The sequence below is a fragment of the Macaca mulatta genome, chromosome 16, assembly GCF_049350105.2.
Source record: "Macaca mulatta isolate MMU2019108-1 chromosome 16, T2T-MMU8v2.0, whole genome shotgun sequence".
NCBI lineage: Eukaryota > Metazoa > Chordata > Mammalia > Primates > Cercopithecidae > Macaca > Macaca mulatta.
The window spans coordinates 17,572,551-17,583,993 of record NC_133421.1 but is presented as its reverse complement, the minus strand read 5'-3'; the positions used below and the strand labels follow the sequence as shown (position 1 = coordinate 17,583,993).

Sequence of the window (11,443 nt, the reverse complement as noted above, 5' to 3'; positions counted from 1 at the left end):
GATTAGAGACATGAGCCACCATGCCCAGCCTGAACAAAAATTTGAATGTGAATTTTCATAGCAACGTTACTCATGATAGCCAAAAGGTGGAAAAACCCAAATGCTCACAAACTGATGGATAGATATAAGTAAAACACGGCATGTTCATACAATGGAATATTACTCAACAATAAAAAGGAATGAAGTGCTGATACATGTCACAACATGGATGAAGCTAAAAAATGTGCTAAGAGAATTAAGCTGGTCACAAAAAGCCACATATAATATGATTCCATATATATGAGATTCCCAGAATAGGTAAATTCATAGCGACAGAAAGCAGATTAGTGGTTGCCAGGGTCTGGGGGAGGGGAGACTAGGTAGTGACTCTCTAGTGTGTATGAGCCTTCTTTATGGGGTAATGAAAATGCTGTGGAACTAGGTAGTGGCAATGGTTGTTCAATATTGTGACTACACCAAAAACCACTTCATGGTATACCATTAAAATGGTTAAAGTGGTGCATTTTATGGTAGATGTATATAAACACACACACACACACACACACACACACACAAAGAAATAGTCATAACAGGTTTTTTTGAGCAGTTATCACCCGATAGATGATATCAGAAAAAATTAACATCACAGTATGATGGAAACTGGGACAGTTTCCTATTCTGGTTGATTGATTTCTGAGCACAGTTTTGATTACAAAACATTTCAAACATACAGAAACCTACAGAAAATAAGACACCCACACATCTGTCACATAGATGTAGCAGAGGTTAACATTTTGTCAGATTTGTTTTTGGTTAAAAAAATCGAACATTACAAATACAAGTTTAACCTGACACAGATACACACACATATAATAGATGCTAACAGCAGGATTATTTATCATAGTAAACTAAACAGTTGGCGACAAGCTAAGCAACCACTGGTAGGAGACGGGAATCTGTGATCCAAGTTGTTAAATAGGTTTCCTTAAGTGGGGGTGACAAGAAGCTGTGATGGTGAAATCACCGAGGGACTTTTATCTCTGGTTGGTTTGTTGGTTTGTTTGTTTGTTTGTTTTGAGACAGAGTCTTACTGTCACCCAGGCTGGAGTGCAGTGGTGTGATCTCGGCTCACTGCAACCTTTGCCTCTTGGTTTCAAGCTATTCTCCTGCCTCAGCCTCCTGAGTAGCTGGGATTACAGGTGCCCGCCACCACTCCTGGCTAATTTTTTTGGTATTTTTAGTAGAGATGGGGTTTCACCATGTTGTCCAGGCTGTTCTCGAACTCCTGACCTTTGGTAATCTGCCTGCCTCAGCCTCCCAAAGTGCTGGGATTACAGACGTGAGCCGCCACGCCCGGCCTGTCACTGTTTTGCTTTAAAAATTTCAATGATCATCCTTGACTACAAACTCCCACTTGTGTTGGTTTTCTAGGGCTGCAGCAACAAAGTGCCATAAACTGGGTGACTTAAAACAATAGAAATTTCTTCTCCCACCGTTTGGAAGCCAGAAGTCTGAAATCAAGGTATCAGCAGGGTTGGTTCTTCTGGAGGCTCCAAGGGAGAGGCTGCTCCATGCCTCCCTTCCAGCTTCTTGGGCTGCTAGCAACCCTTGGTGTGCCCAGGCTTGCTCCCCGGTCTTTGATCTCTGCTTCCATCCTTGCCTGGCCTTCTTTCTGCATGTCTTCATAGGGTGTTCTCATCTCTGTGCGTCTCTGTCCAAGTTCCCCTCATCTTACATGGACACTAGCCATTGGATTAGAGCCTACCCTAATTCAGCAAGACCTCATCTTAACTAGATTACGTCTCAAAGACCTGATTTCCAAGTAAGATCTGATTCACAGGTAAGGGGATCAGGACTGCAACATCATGTATCTTTTTGGGAGGACACAATTCAACCCACAGCAATCAGGTACAAACAGAAACAATAAAGATACTTCCGCGGATTAAATGTTAAAAAAGTCATTAGAAAATAGAGAGAAAAGAGAATGCAAGCAAAGCCAATTCAAAGAAAGAAATAAAAACGGAGAGGAGATGCAACGGGGAGATGTCGGTCACAGGGTGCAAACTGAGTCACAAAAGGAACCAGCTCTGGATCTCAGGTACAGCAAGGGCAGTGAGGGGTGTGTTCCTTAATTGGATTCTGGTAATCATGATACAATGTATATTGATCATCACATTGTACACTTTGGATATATGCAATCTTCATTTGACAATTAAATATTTTAAAATTAAAAAATTTAAAAAACAAGGCACATTCTGGACACTAAAATCCTGTTCCAGTAGGTACCATTCTTTCTGAATCCAGCTCCTTGAATTCCTTCCTGAATCCAGGAACGCCATGATCACAAGGTAGATTTTCCCGCAAATTTCTGTTTTCTGTTAAACTGACATGTGCCGTTTAAAGTTTCTCAAACTAGTCCTTCCTTGCTGGAAAGTCTCTTGTGCTTAAAACACTGGGAGGAGAGGAGCTATGGGAAATGAGAAAGGGGAGGGGACAATATATTAACGGTGAGACAGTTCTCTCTACATTGGGTGGACTATCAAGTGACGTCATCCCCTAGGCAGGTGGGAAGGACGGGAGTAGAGCCTAGAAGAGGCCACAGGACAAACACTGGGAGCTGCCCGCAGAGAACTGAGGACTGAAGCAGCCGTAAACGCTGAGTTCTGCAAGGGAGCGACCACAGAGTGAAAAGCGCAGAGGGTGCACCACAAAATCCTCAGGAGAACCTCGGAAAGGGGAACAGGGAAGAACTGACGTGAAGATGCCATACAAGGGGTGGAGATCAGAACTGGGCAGGTCTCCAAAGTGAGTGAAGGCAGGAGTGTCAGGGGAAGGGAAGTCCACACCGCATCCTACACACACGATGTCAACAAAGTCAGAGGGGAGGTGAGGAGGCAAAGACCCTAAAATGCCACTGGCTTCATCTGGAAGTTGGTGTTGATTAGAAGAGAGTACTTGGGTGGACTGAAGGAATTAGTGTTGAAAAGTAGAAAGAACTCCTATAATTTGATAAAGACTCTCTGCTTGACCAAACTTTTAGTCAGGCTCCTGAACCTTGTCCCGGGCTCATCTGTGCGCTTCCTTGTAAATCTAGTTTTAGCAAAGAACCCGGTCAAGTCAGTTTAGCCAGTGCCGCCGGCCTCTATGCTCTGATCACCTGGATGTCTGATCAGATTCCTCACTCTGCACCATCTCCCAGGTAATGTTGGGTCACCCTGGCCTGTCTTTAGCAAGAGTCCCGTTAGGTGCGGTTAGCCAGAATTCTCATTACCTGTAATGTTTCCTTTTAGTAATTTTCCACCCACTGACTGCCATCCTGCTCCTTGGTTATAAACTCCCGCTTGCCCAGGCAGTATTCAGAGTTGAGCCCAATCTCTCTCTCTCACCCACTCCAAGACCCCATCGAGTGGTCTCTATGCTCATCCAGATGGTCCTGAATAAAGTCTTCCTTACTGTGCGTTAACAAGTGTCATTGAATTATTTTTCCTTAACAACTTCAATATGAAAAAGACGACTCAATAGAAAGTTGGGCAAAGTATATAAAACAACACCTACAATAGACTTCTTTACAGAAGTTACAGTGAATAAACAGGAGCTATAGGAATCCACATGGATAAATCTGAAAAAGACAAGATAAGACAAATTGCAGAAAGAAATGTACAATCTGGTACTTAAAATGTTTTAATTTTCATTTTTTACTTAACAGGTGAAATTTCACATATTATTTGTATATACATACACATGTAGAAAAAGTATAAATACATTTTAAAAAATGGTTATACATACAGTAGAAGACAAGGGAATGAGATTCAGGAGAGGTTCACAGGGGATTTTAATTGTATCTACCATGTTTCAAAAACATTTGACATTTTATTAAGGATATTAGACATCATAAAATAAGCCAGCCTGCTATTGTTGGTATCTAATGAAAATCTCTTTCTTGGTCAGGCACGGTGGCTCATGCCTATAATCCCAGCACTTTGGGAGGCCGAGGGGGGCCGATCACTTGAGGCCAGGAGTTTGAGACCAGCCTGGCCAACATGACGAAACCCTGTCTCTACTAAAAATACAAAACTTAGCCAGGCAGCCGGGCATGGTGGTGCAGGCCTGTAAATCCCAGCTACTTGGAAGGCTGAGGGACAAGAATCGCTCGAACCTGGGAGGCAGACGTTGCAGTGAGCTGATATTGCACCACTGCACTTCAGCCTGGGCAGCAGAGAGAGACTCTGTCTCAAACAACAAACAAACAAACAAAAGAACTCTGTGCTGTGCCCCTTGAGCATTGCGTTGCTGCATTGCACCCCACCGACTCCACTATGTTGAAGAAATTCGACAAGAAGGACGAAGAGTCGGGTGGAGGCTCCAACCCATTCGAGCACCTTGAGAAGAGTACCGTACTCCAGGAGGCCGGTGTATTTAATGAAACTCCCATCAACCCTTGGAAATGTGTCCACATCCTCACCAAGATTCTTTATCCTATAAACCAGGGGGAGCACCTGGGGACCACGGAAGCGACCGAGGCCTTCTTTGCCATGAGCAAGCTCTTTCAGTCCAATGATCCCACACTCCATCGGATGTGCTACTTGACCATCAAGGAGATGTCTTGCATCGCAGAGGATGTCATCATTGTCGCCAGCAGCCTAACAAAATACATGACTGGGAAAGAGGACAACCACCGGGGCCCCGCTGTGCGAGCCCTCTGCCAGATCACTGATAGCACCATGCTGCAGGCTACTGAGTGCTACATGAAACAAGCCATTGTGGACAAGGTGCCCAGTGGCTCCAGCTCTGCCCTCATGTCGTCCCTGCACCTGCTGAAGTGCAGCTTTGATGTGGTCAAGCACTGGGTGAATGAGGCTCAGGAGGCGGCATCCGGTGATAAGATCATGGTCCAGTACCACGCCCTAGGGCTCCTGTACCGTGTGCGTAAGAATGACTACCTGGCCACCAATAAGATGATCATCAAGGTCACCTGGCACGGCCTTAAGTCTCCCTTTGCCTACTGCATGATGATCTGGGTGGCCAGCAAGCAGCTGGAAGAGGAGGATGGCAGCCGTGACAGCCCACTGTTTGACTTCATCGACAGCTGCTTGAGAAACAAGCACAAGATGGTGGTGTACAAAGCCGCCTTGGTCACTGTCAATCTGCCAGGCTGCAGTGCCAAAGAGCTGCCCCTTGCTGTGTCAGTGCTCCAGTTTTTCTGCAGCTCACCCAAGGCTGCTCTCCACTATGCTGCTGTTCCCACCCTCAGTAAGGTTGCCATGAAGCATCTGTCAGCTGTAACAGCTTGTAATCTGGATCTGGAGAACCTGGTCACAGACTGAAACCGCAGCCGTGCCATGCTGGCCATCACCACCCTCCTTAAGAGGGGCAGTGACAGCAGCATCGACCACCTCATGAAGCAGTTCTCCTCCTTCATGTCAGAGATCTTGGATGAATTCAAGGTGGTGGTTGTCCAGGCTATCAGTGCCCTGTGTCAGAAGTATCCTCGCAAACATGCCATCCTCATGAACTTCCTGTTCACCATGCTGTGGGAAGAGGGTGGTTTTGAGTACAAGCACACCACCGTGGACTGCATCATCAGCATCATTGAGGAGAACTCAGACAGCAAGGAGACAGGGCTGTCACATCTGTGTGAGTTCATCGAGGACTGGGAGTTCATAGTGCTGGCCACCCGTATTCTACATCTCCTGGGCCAGGAGGGGTCCAAGACCACCAATCCCTCAAAGTACATCCACTTCATCTATAACCGAGTAGTTTTGGAGCATGAGGAGGTCTGGGCAGGTGCTGTGAGGGCTCTGGCCAAGATTGGAGCCCAGAATGAAGAGATGTTACCCAGTATCTTGGTGTTGCTGAAGAGGTGTGTGATGGATGATGGCAATGAAGTAAGGGACCGAGCCACATTCTACCTAAATGTCCTGGAGCAGAAGCAGAAAGCCCTCAATGCAGGCTATATCCTAAATGGTCTGACTGTGTCCATCCTGGTCTGGAGAGGGCTCTGCAGCAGTACACTCTAGAACCATCAGAAAAACCTTTTGACCTCAAGTCTGTGCCCCTGGCCATGGCACCCACGGCAGAGCAGAGAACAGAAAGTACTCCCATCACAGCTGTCAAACAGCCTGAGAAAGTGGCAGCTACCAGGCAGGAGATCTTCAGGAGCAGTTGGCGGCGGTGCCAGAGTTCCGGGGACTTGGGCCCTTCTTCAAGTCCTCACCTGAGCCCGTGGCCCTCACTGAGTCAGAGACGGGGGTATGTCATCTGCTGCACCAAACACACCTTCACCAACCACATGGTGTTTCAGTTTGACTGCACAAACACAGTCAATGACCAGACCTTGGAGAATGTCACAGTGCAGATGGAGCCCACTGAGGTCTATGAGGTGCTCTGTTACTTGCCTACCCAGAGCCTGCCCTACAACCAGCCTGGGACCTGCTACACACTGGTGGCACTGCCCAAAGAAGATGCCACAACCTGCACATTCAGCTGCATGATGAAGCTCACTGTCAAGGACCGTGATCCCACCACTGGGGAGACGGATGATGAAGGCTATGAGGATGAGTATGTGCTGGAAGATCTGGAAGTTACTGTAGCTGATCACATTCAAAAGTCAGGAAACTGAACTTTGAAGCAGCCTGGGATGAGGTAAGGGATGAATTTGAGAAGGAAGAAACATTCAGCTTGTCTACCATCAAGGCACTTGAAGAGGCTGTGGGTAATATTATGAAGTTCTTGGGAATGAACCCTTGTGAGAGGTCAAAGTGCCGGGTAACAAGAACACCCACATGTTGCTCCTGGCTGGTGTGTTCCGGGGTGGTCATGACATCCTAGTGCACTCTCGGCTGCCGCTTTTGGACACAGTGACAACGCAGTTGACACCCAGAAGTTTGGAGGAGCTGCCAGTAGACATCATCTTGGCATCTGTGGGCTAAGGAGCCAGCCTGCATAGGACCTTATACCCTTCCCCAACACTATCTGGAAGTTGTGCCTTCCCCATGAAACCAGCAGAAACCCTTTCCCAAGCTTCTGTATTCAAAAACAGTTAGGAATCATTGCATGCATATATATATATTTTATTCTGCATGCATATATATATATTTTATTCTGCCCCCTACCCGGGACTACTTGGGGGTGACTTTTTTTTTTTTTTAAATAGGGGATAATTTTAGCTTGTCCTAAATCCTGCTATCCTCCCTTCCAGGAAAGTGACATCATGAATAAAACATTCTCAACTCCTCTTGAATTTATCCCCCAAGAAGCCATCTTATCCCTGTAATAAATCAACATGTATTTATTGGAAAAAAAAAAAAATTCCTGGCCAGGTGTGGTGGCTCACGCCTGTAATCCCAGCACTTTGGGAGGCCAAGGTGGGCGGATTACAAGGTCAGGAGATCGAGACCATCCTGGCTAACATGGTGAAACTGTCTCTACTAAAAATACAAAAAATCAGCCGGGCGTGGTGGCGGGCGCCTGTGGTCCCAGCTACTCGGGAGGCTGAGGCAGGAGAATGGTGTGAACTGCGGGGGGCAGCTCTTACAAGTTTAAATATCTGAAACATGAAAACCTGCAAATATCTACAGTAAGCCGAGATCGTGCCACTGCACTCCAGCCTGGGTGACAGAGCGAGACTCCGTTTCAAGAAAAAAGAAAAAGAAAAAAAAATTCCCTTTCTTACAGGCATAAAACTGGTAAAGCAGGGCTGGTGAGAGGCTACCTCCCAGCCCCGCCAGGAAATCCAAATACTTGCAATCCCATTTCTTGGTGTTTCTTAGAGTCAGTCCAAGGTCATCACATGTACTTCACCACCCCACCCCCTGTCATATACATTGAAATTAACAAAAAAGTTTTCATTTTGTTAATAAAGCCATGATTTTGAGTTTAAAAGTGAAAATTAGGCCAGGTGCAGTGGCTCGCACCTGTAATCCTAGCACTTTGGGAGACCAAGGCAGGAGAATCGCTTGAGCCCAGGAGTTCGAGACCAGCTTGGGCAACATGGCAAGACCCGGTATCTACAAAAAATACCAAAATTAGCCAGGCATGGTCGTGTGTGTTTGTAGTCTCGGCTGCTTGGGAGGCTGAGGTGGGAGGATCACTTGAGCCTGGGGAGTTTGAGGCTGCAGTGAGCTGTGATTGTGTCACTGAACTCCAGCCTGGGCAAAAGAGCAAGACTCTGTCTCAAAAAAAAAAAAAAAAAAAAAAAGTGAAAATTGTATTTTTTCTCTTCTTGGGCATCTTCAGCTATAACAGAAGAGAGAAGAGCTGACTTCTGGAATTAACTGAATGTGACAGGTCCAGGTTTAGATGCGTCTGGGCAGGTGTGGGGCTGTGCAGAGGCACACTGTGTTTAAATTTGTCTTGTTACATCTGGCTGACAGCCTGGCCAAAGCTACAACATTCTTGCTCACACAGGTCAAAAGTGACTGCATTACAGTCTCATTGCAATTTCTGCAGCCCTGAGGGCAGGCTGGAATATCCACCAGGGATGTTAGAGAAACTAGAAGGTGCTTTGTTCCTGGGGCTGGACTTTTCTACTGGCGTTAATATTCACAAACTCTGGAAATGAGACTGAATCAAATTTCCACATCCAAATCAAGTTAATTGTACTCCCTATTCTCTCTTACAATTTATCAGCAGCAAGCATTAGAGCTGTCAAATCTTTATCCACTTGATGGAAAAGACCAACAAAGCTGCTCTTTTTGAACATTGCTGATTTTTATTTGCTTTTACTTTTTCTAGTCATAACAAGACATTTTCTCAGAACGTCTTATACTTGATCAAAAGATTTGTACTGACTTACAGATGTGCTTTTCTCTTAGATGAAGTGAGATTGGATAAACAGTGTACTACTCCATTTTCTTTCAATTCTCCAGCATGAAGCCATTGAAAAATATGAAAATTGCATTTTTTTTTTTTTTTAAGATGGAGTCTTGCTCTGTTGCCCAGGCTGGAGTGCAGTGGTGCTATCTCGGCTCACTGCAAGCTCTGCCTCCCAGGTTCACACCATTCTCCTGCCTCAGCCTCCCGAGTAGCTGGGACTACAAGCGCCCGCCACCACGCCTGGCTAGTTTTTTGTATTTTTAGTAGAGATGGGATTTCACCGTGTTAGCCAGGATGGTCTTGATCTCTTGACCTCGTGATCCGCCTGCCTTGGCCTCCCAAAGTGCTTGGATTAGAGGTGTGAGCCACCGCACCTGGCTGAAAATTGCATTTTGAACATTCCCTTAATTTTCTTACAAGATTAACTATCTGAAACATGAAAAGCTGCAAATATCTACATTCATTGTACATCATAAATATTTTGTTACCCTTCAAGCTGCCATTTCTATGATGTTCATAAGAGGAATTCTCAGAGGATAGAAAATGATTAGAAAGTTTAAGCCAAGTTCAACATGAAAATGATTTGGCTTATTTTCCTTTAAACCTCGTGGCACCCAGGATACAGCTTCATGCTCACCTTGTTATTGTTCCTCACAAACCCACTGGTCACTCTGCTTCCTGCTCATTTTCTAGAGGATTTTGTTCACAAACCCCAAGCCTTAGCTTCATGCTCCATGAAGTCAATGTCCACTGGATGATCAGTTCCACTTGCCCTGCTGCTCTTTGAATCTCTCATCTCCACCCCTCCGCCCCACCCCCTCCACACACTGGCATCCCCATGCCTCACCAGCACCAGGACCTTTACCTCTAGAACATTCACCTTAGATATCTCTAACCACCACCAGTATGTCAGCTATTTGCTGGAGAACTCTGAATATTCAAATCCTTTTACCCCTGGGAGAGCTCTGCCCTGAGTGCACATGTTCCTGTTGCCAGAAAAGAGAGTCCCAATCCAGACCCCAAGAGCAGGTTCTTGGATTTCACGTAGAAAAGAATTCAGAGGGAGTCACAGAGCACGGTGAAAGAAGCGAGTTTATTGGTAACTACTCTGTTACAGAGTAGGGCATCCTCAGAAAGCAGGAGGAGGAATGCATCGTCCTTTGTTAGTGCTTCTACTTGTAAGAAGCTTCAAGGAGGCCAGGCACAGTGGCTCATGCCTGTAATCCCAGCACTTTGGGGACCAACGTGGGTGGATCACCTGAGGTCAGGAGTTCAAGACCAGGCTGGGCAACATGGTGAAATTCCGTCTCTACTAAAAATACAACAATTTAGCCGGGCATGGTGGTGTGCTCCTGTAGTCCCAGTTACTCCGGAGGCTGAGGCAGTTGAATCGCTTGAACCTGGGAGGCGGAGGTTGCAGTAAGCCAAGGTCACGTGCCACTGCACTCCAGCCTGGGCCACTGAGCAAGATTCTGTCTCAAAAAAAAAGAAAGAAAGAAAGAAAGAAAGAAAGAAAGAAAGAAAGAAAGAAAGAAAGAAAGAAAAAGAAAGAAACTACAAGGAGCTATGACTAAACTTGGAACGTGCCTATGTACTTACTAAAGGTAGGGACTATAGGCATTATCAATTTTACATGACCGTTATAATCCTTCAACCTAAGCCTGTTTGTTGGCATTATCTCCAAGTAAAGAGTGCTGCATTCTGGCCAGGCGGGTTGGCTCAGGCCTGTAATCCCAGCACTTTGGGAGGCCGAGTCAGGCAGATCACGAGGTCAGGAAGTCGAAACACGGTGAAACCCCGTCTCTACTAAAAGTACAAAAAATTAGCTGGGCGTGGTGGCGCACACCTGTAGTCCCAGCTACTGGGGAGGCTGAGGCAGGAGAATCGCTGGAATCCAGGAGACAGAGGTTGCAGTGAGCTGAGATCGCGCCACTGCACTCCAGTCTGGGTGACAGAGCAAGACTCTGCCTCAAAAAACAAACAAAAAAAGAGTGCTGCATTCTGAGGACATCTGGCAAGCTTGTCCAACCCATTTGATTTTGTTGTTGTGTTGTTCTGTTTTGTTTAGTTTTAGGCTTTCAGCAGCCTGAAACCATGGTTTTTAGTTTCTGTCTCTGGTGATAAGTGGAAAATAAGAATGAGGAAGGGGCTTTACCAGCCCAATCAGAAACAGAAACTAAGAACCCATGACTGGGCCAGGAGTAGTGGCTCACGCCTATAATCCCAGCGCTTTGGAAGGCCAAGGCGGGCAGATCATGAGGTCAGGAGATCGAGACCAGTCTGGCCAATATGGTGAAACCCATCTCTACTAAAAATACAAAAATCAGCCGTGTGTGGTGGCACACGCCTATAGTCTCAGCTACTTGGGAGGCTGAGGCAGAAGAATTGCTTAAATCCAGGAGGTGGAGGTTGCAGTGAGCCGAGATCACGCCACTGCACTCAGCCTGGGTAACAGAGCAAGACCCCGTGTTGCCCAGGCTGGAGTGCAGTGGTGTGATCATGGCTCACTGTAGCCTCAAACTCCTGGCTCAAGGGTTTCTCCTGCCTCAGCCTTTCAAGTAGCTAGGACTACAAGTGTAGGCCTGCATACCCAGCTAATTTTTTTTCGTTTTTTTCTTTTCTTTTTTTTGTAGAGATGGGGTCTTGCTAT

At 46.2% G+C, this 11,443-nt stretch overlaps 1 pseudogene; it reads left to right on the top strand.

The window, feature by feature from the left end:
• The first annotated feature begins 4,262 nt into the window (after positions 1–4,262).
• LOC114673237 (coatomer subunit gamma-1 pseudogene) lies at positions 4,263–6,936 on the top strand (annotated as a pseudogene).
• Positions 6,937–11,443: the final 4,507 nt, after the last annotated feature.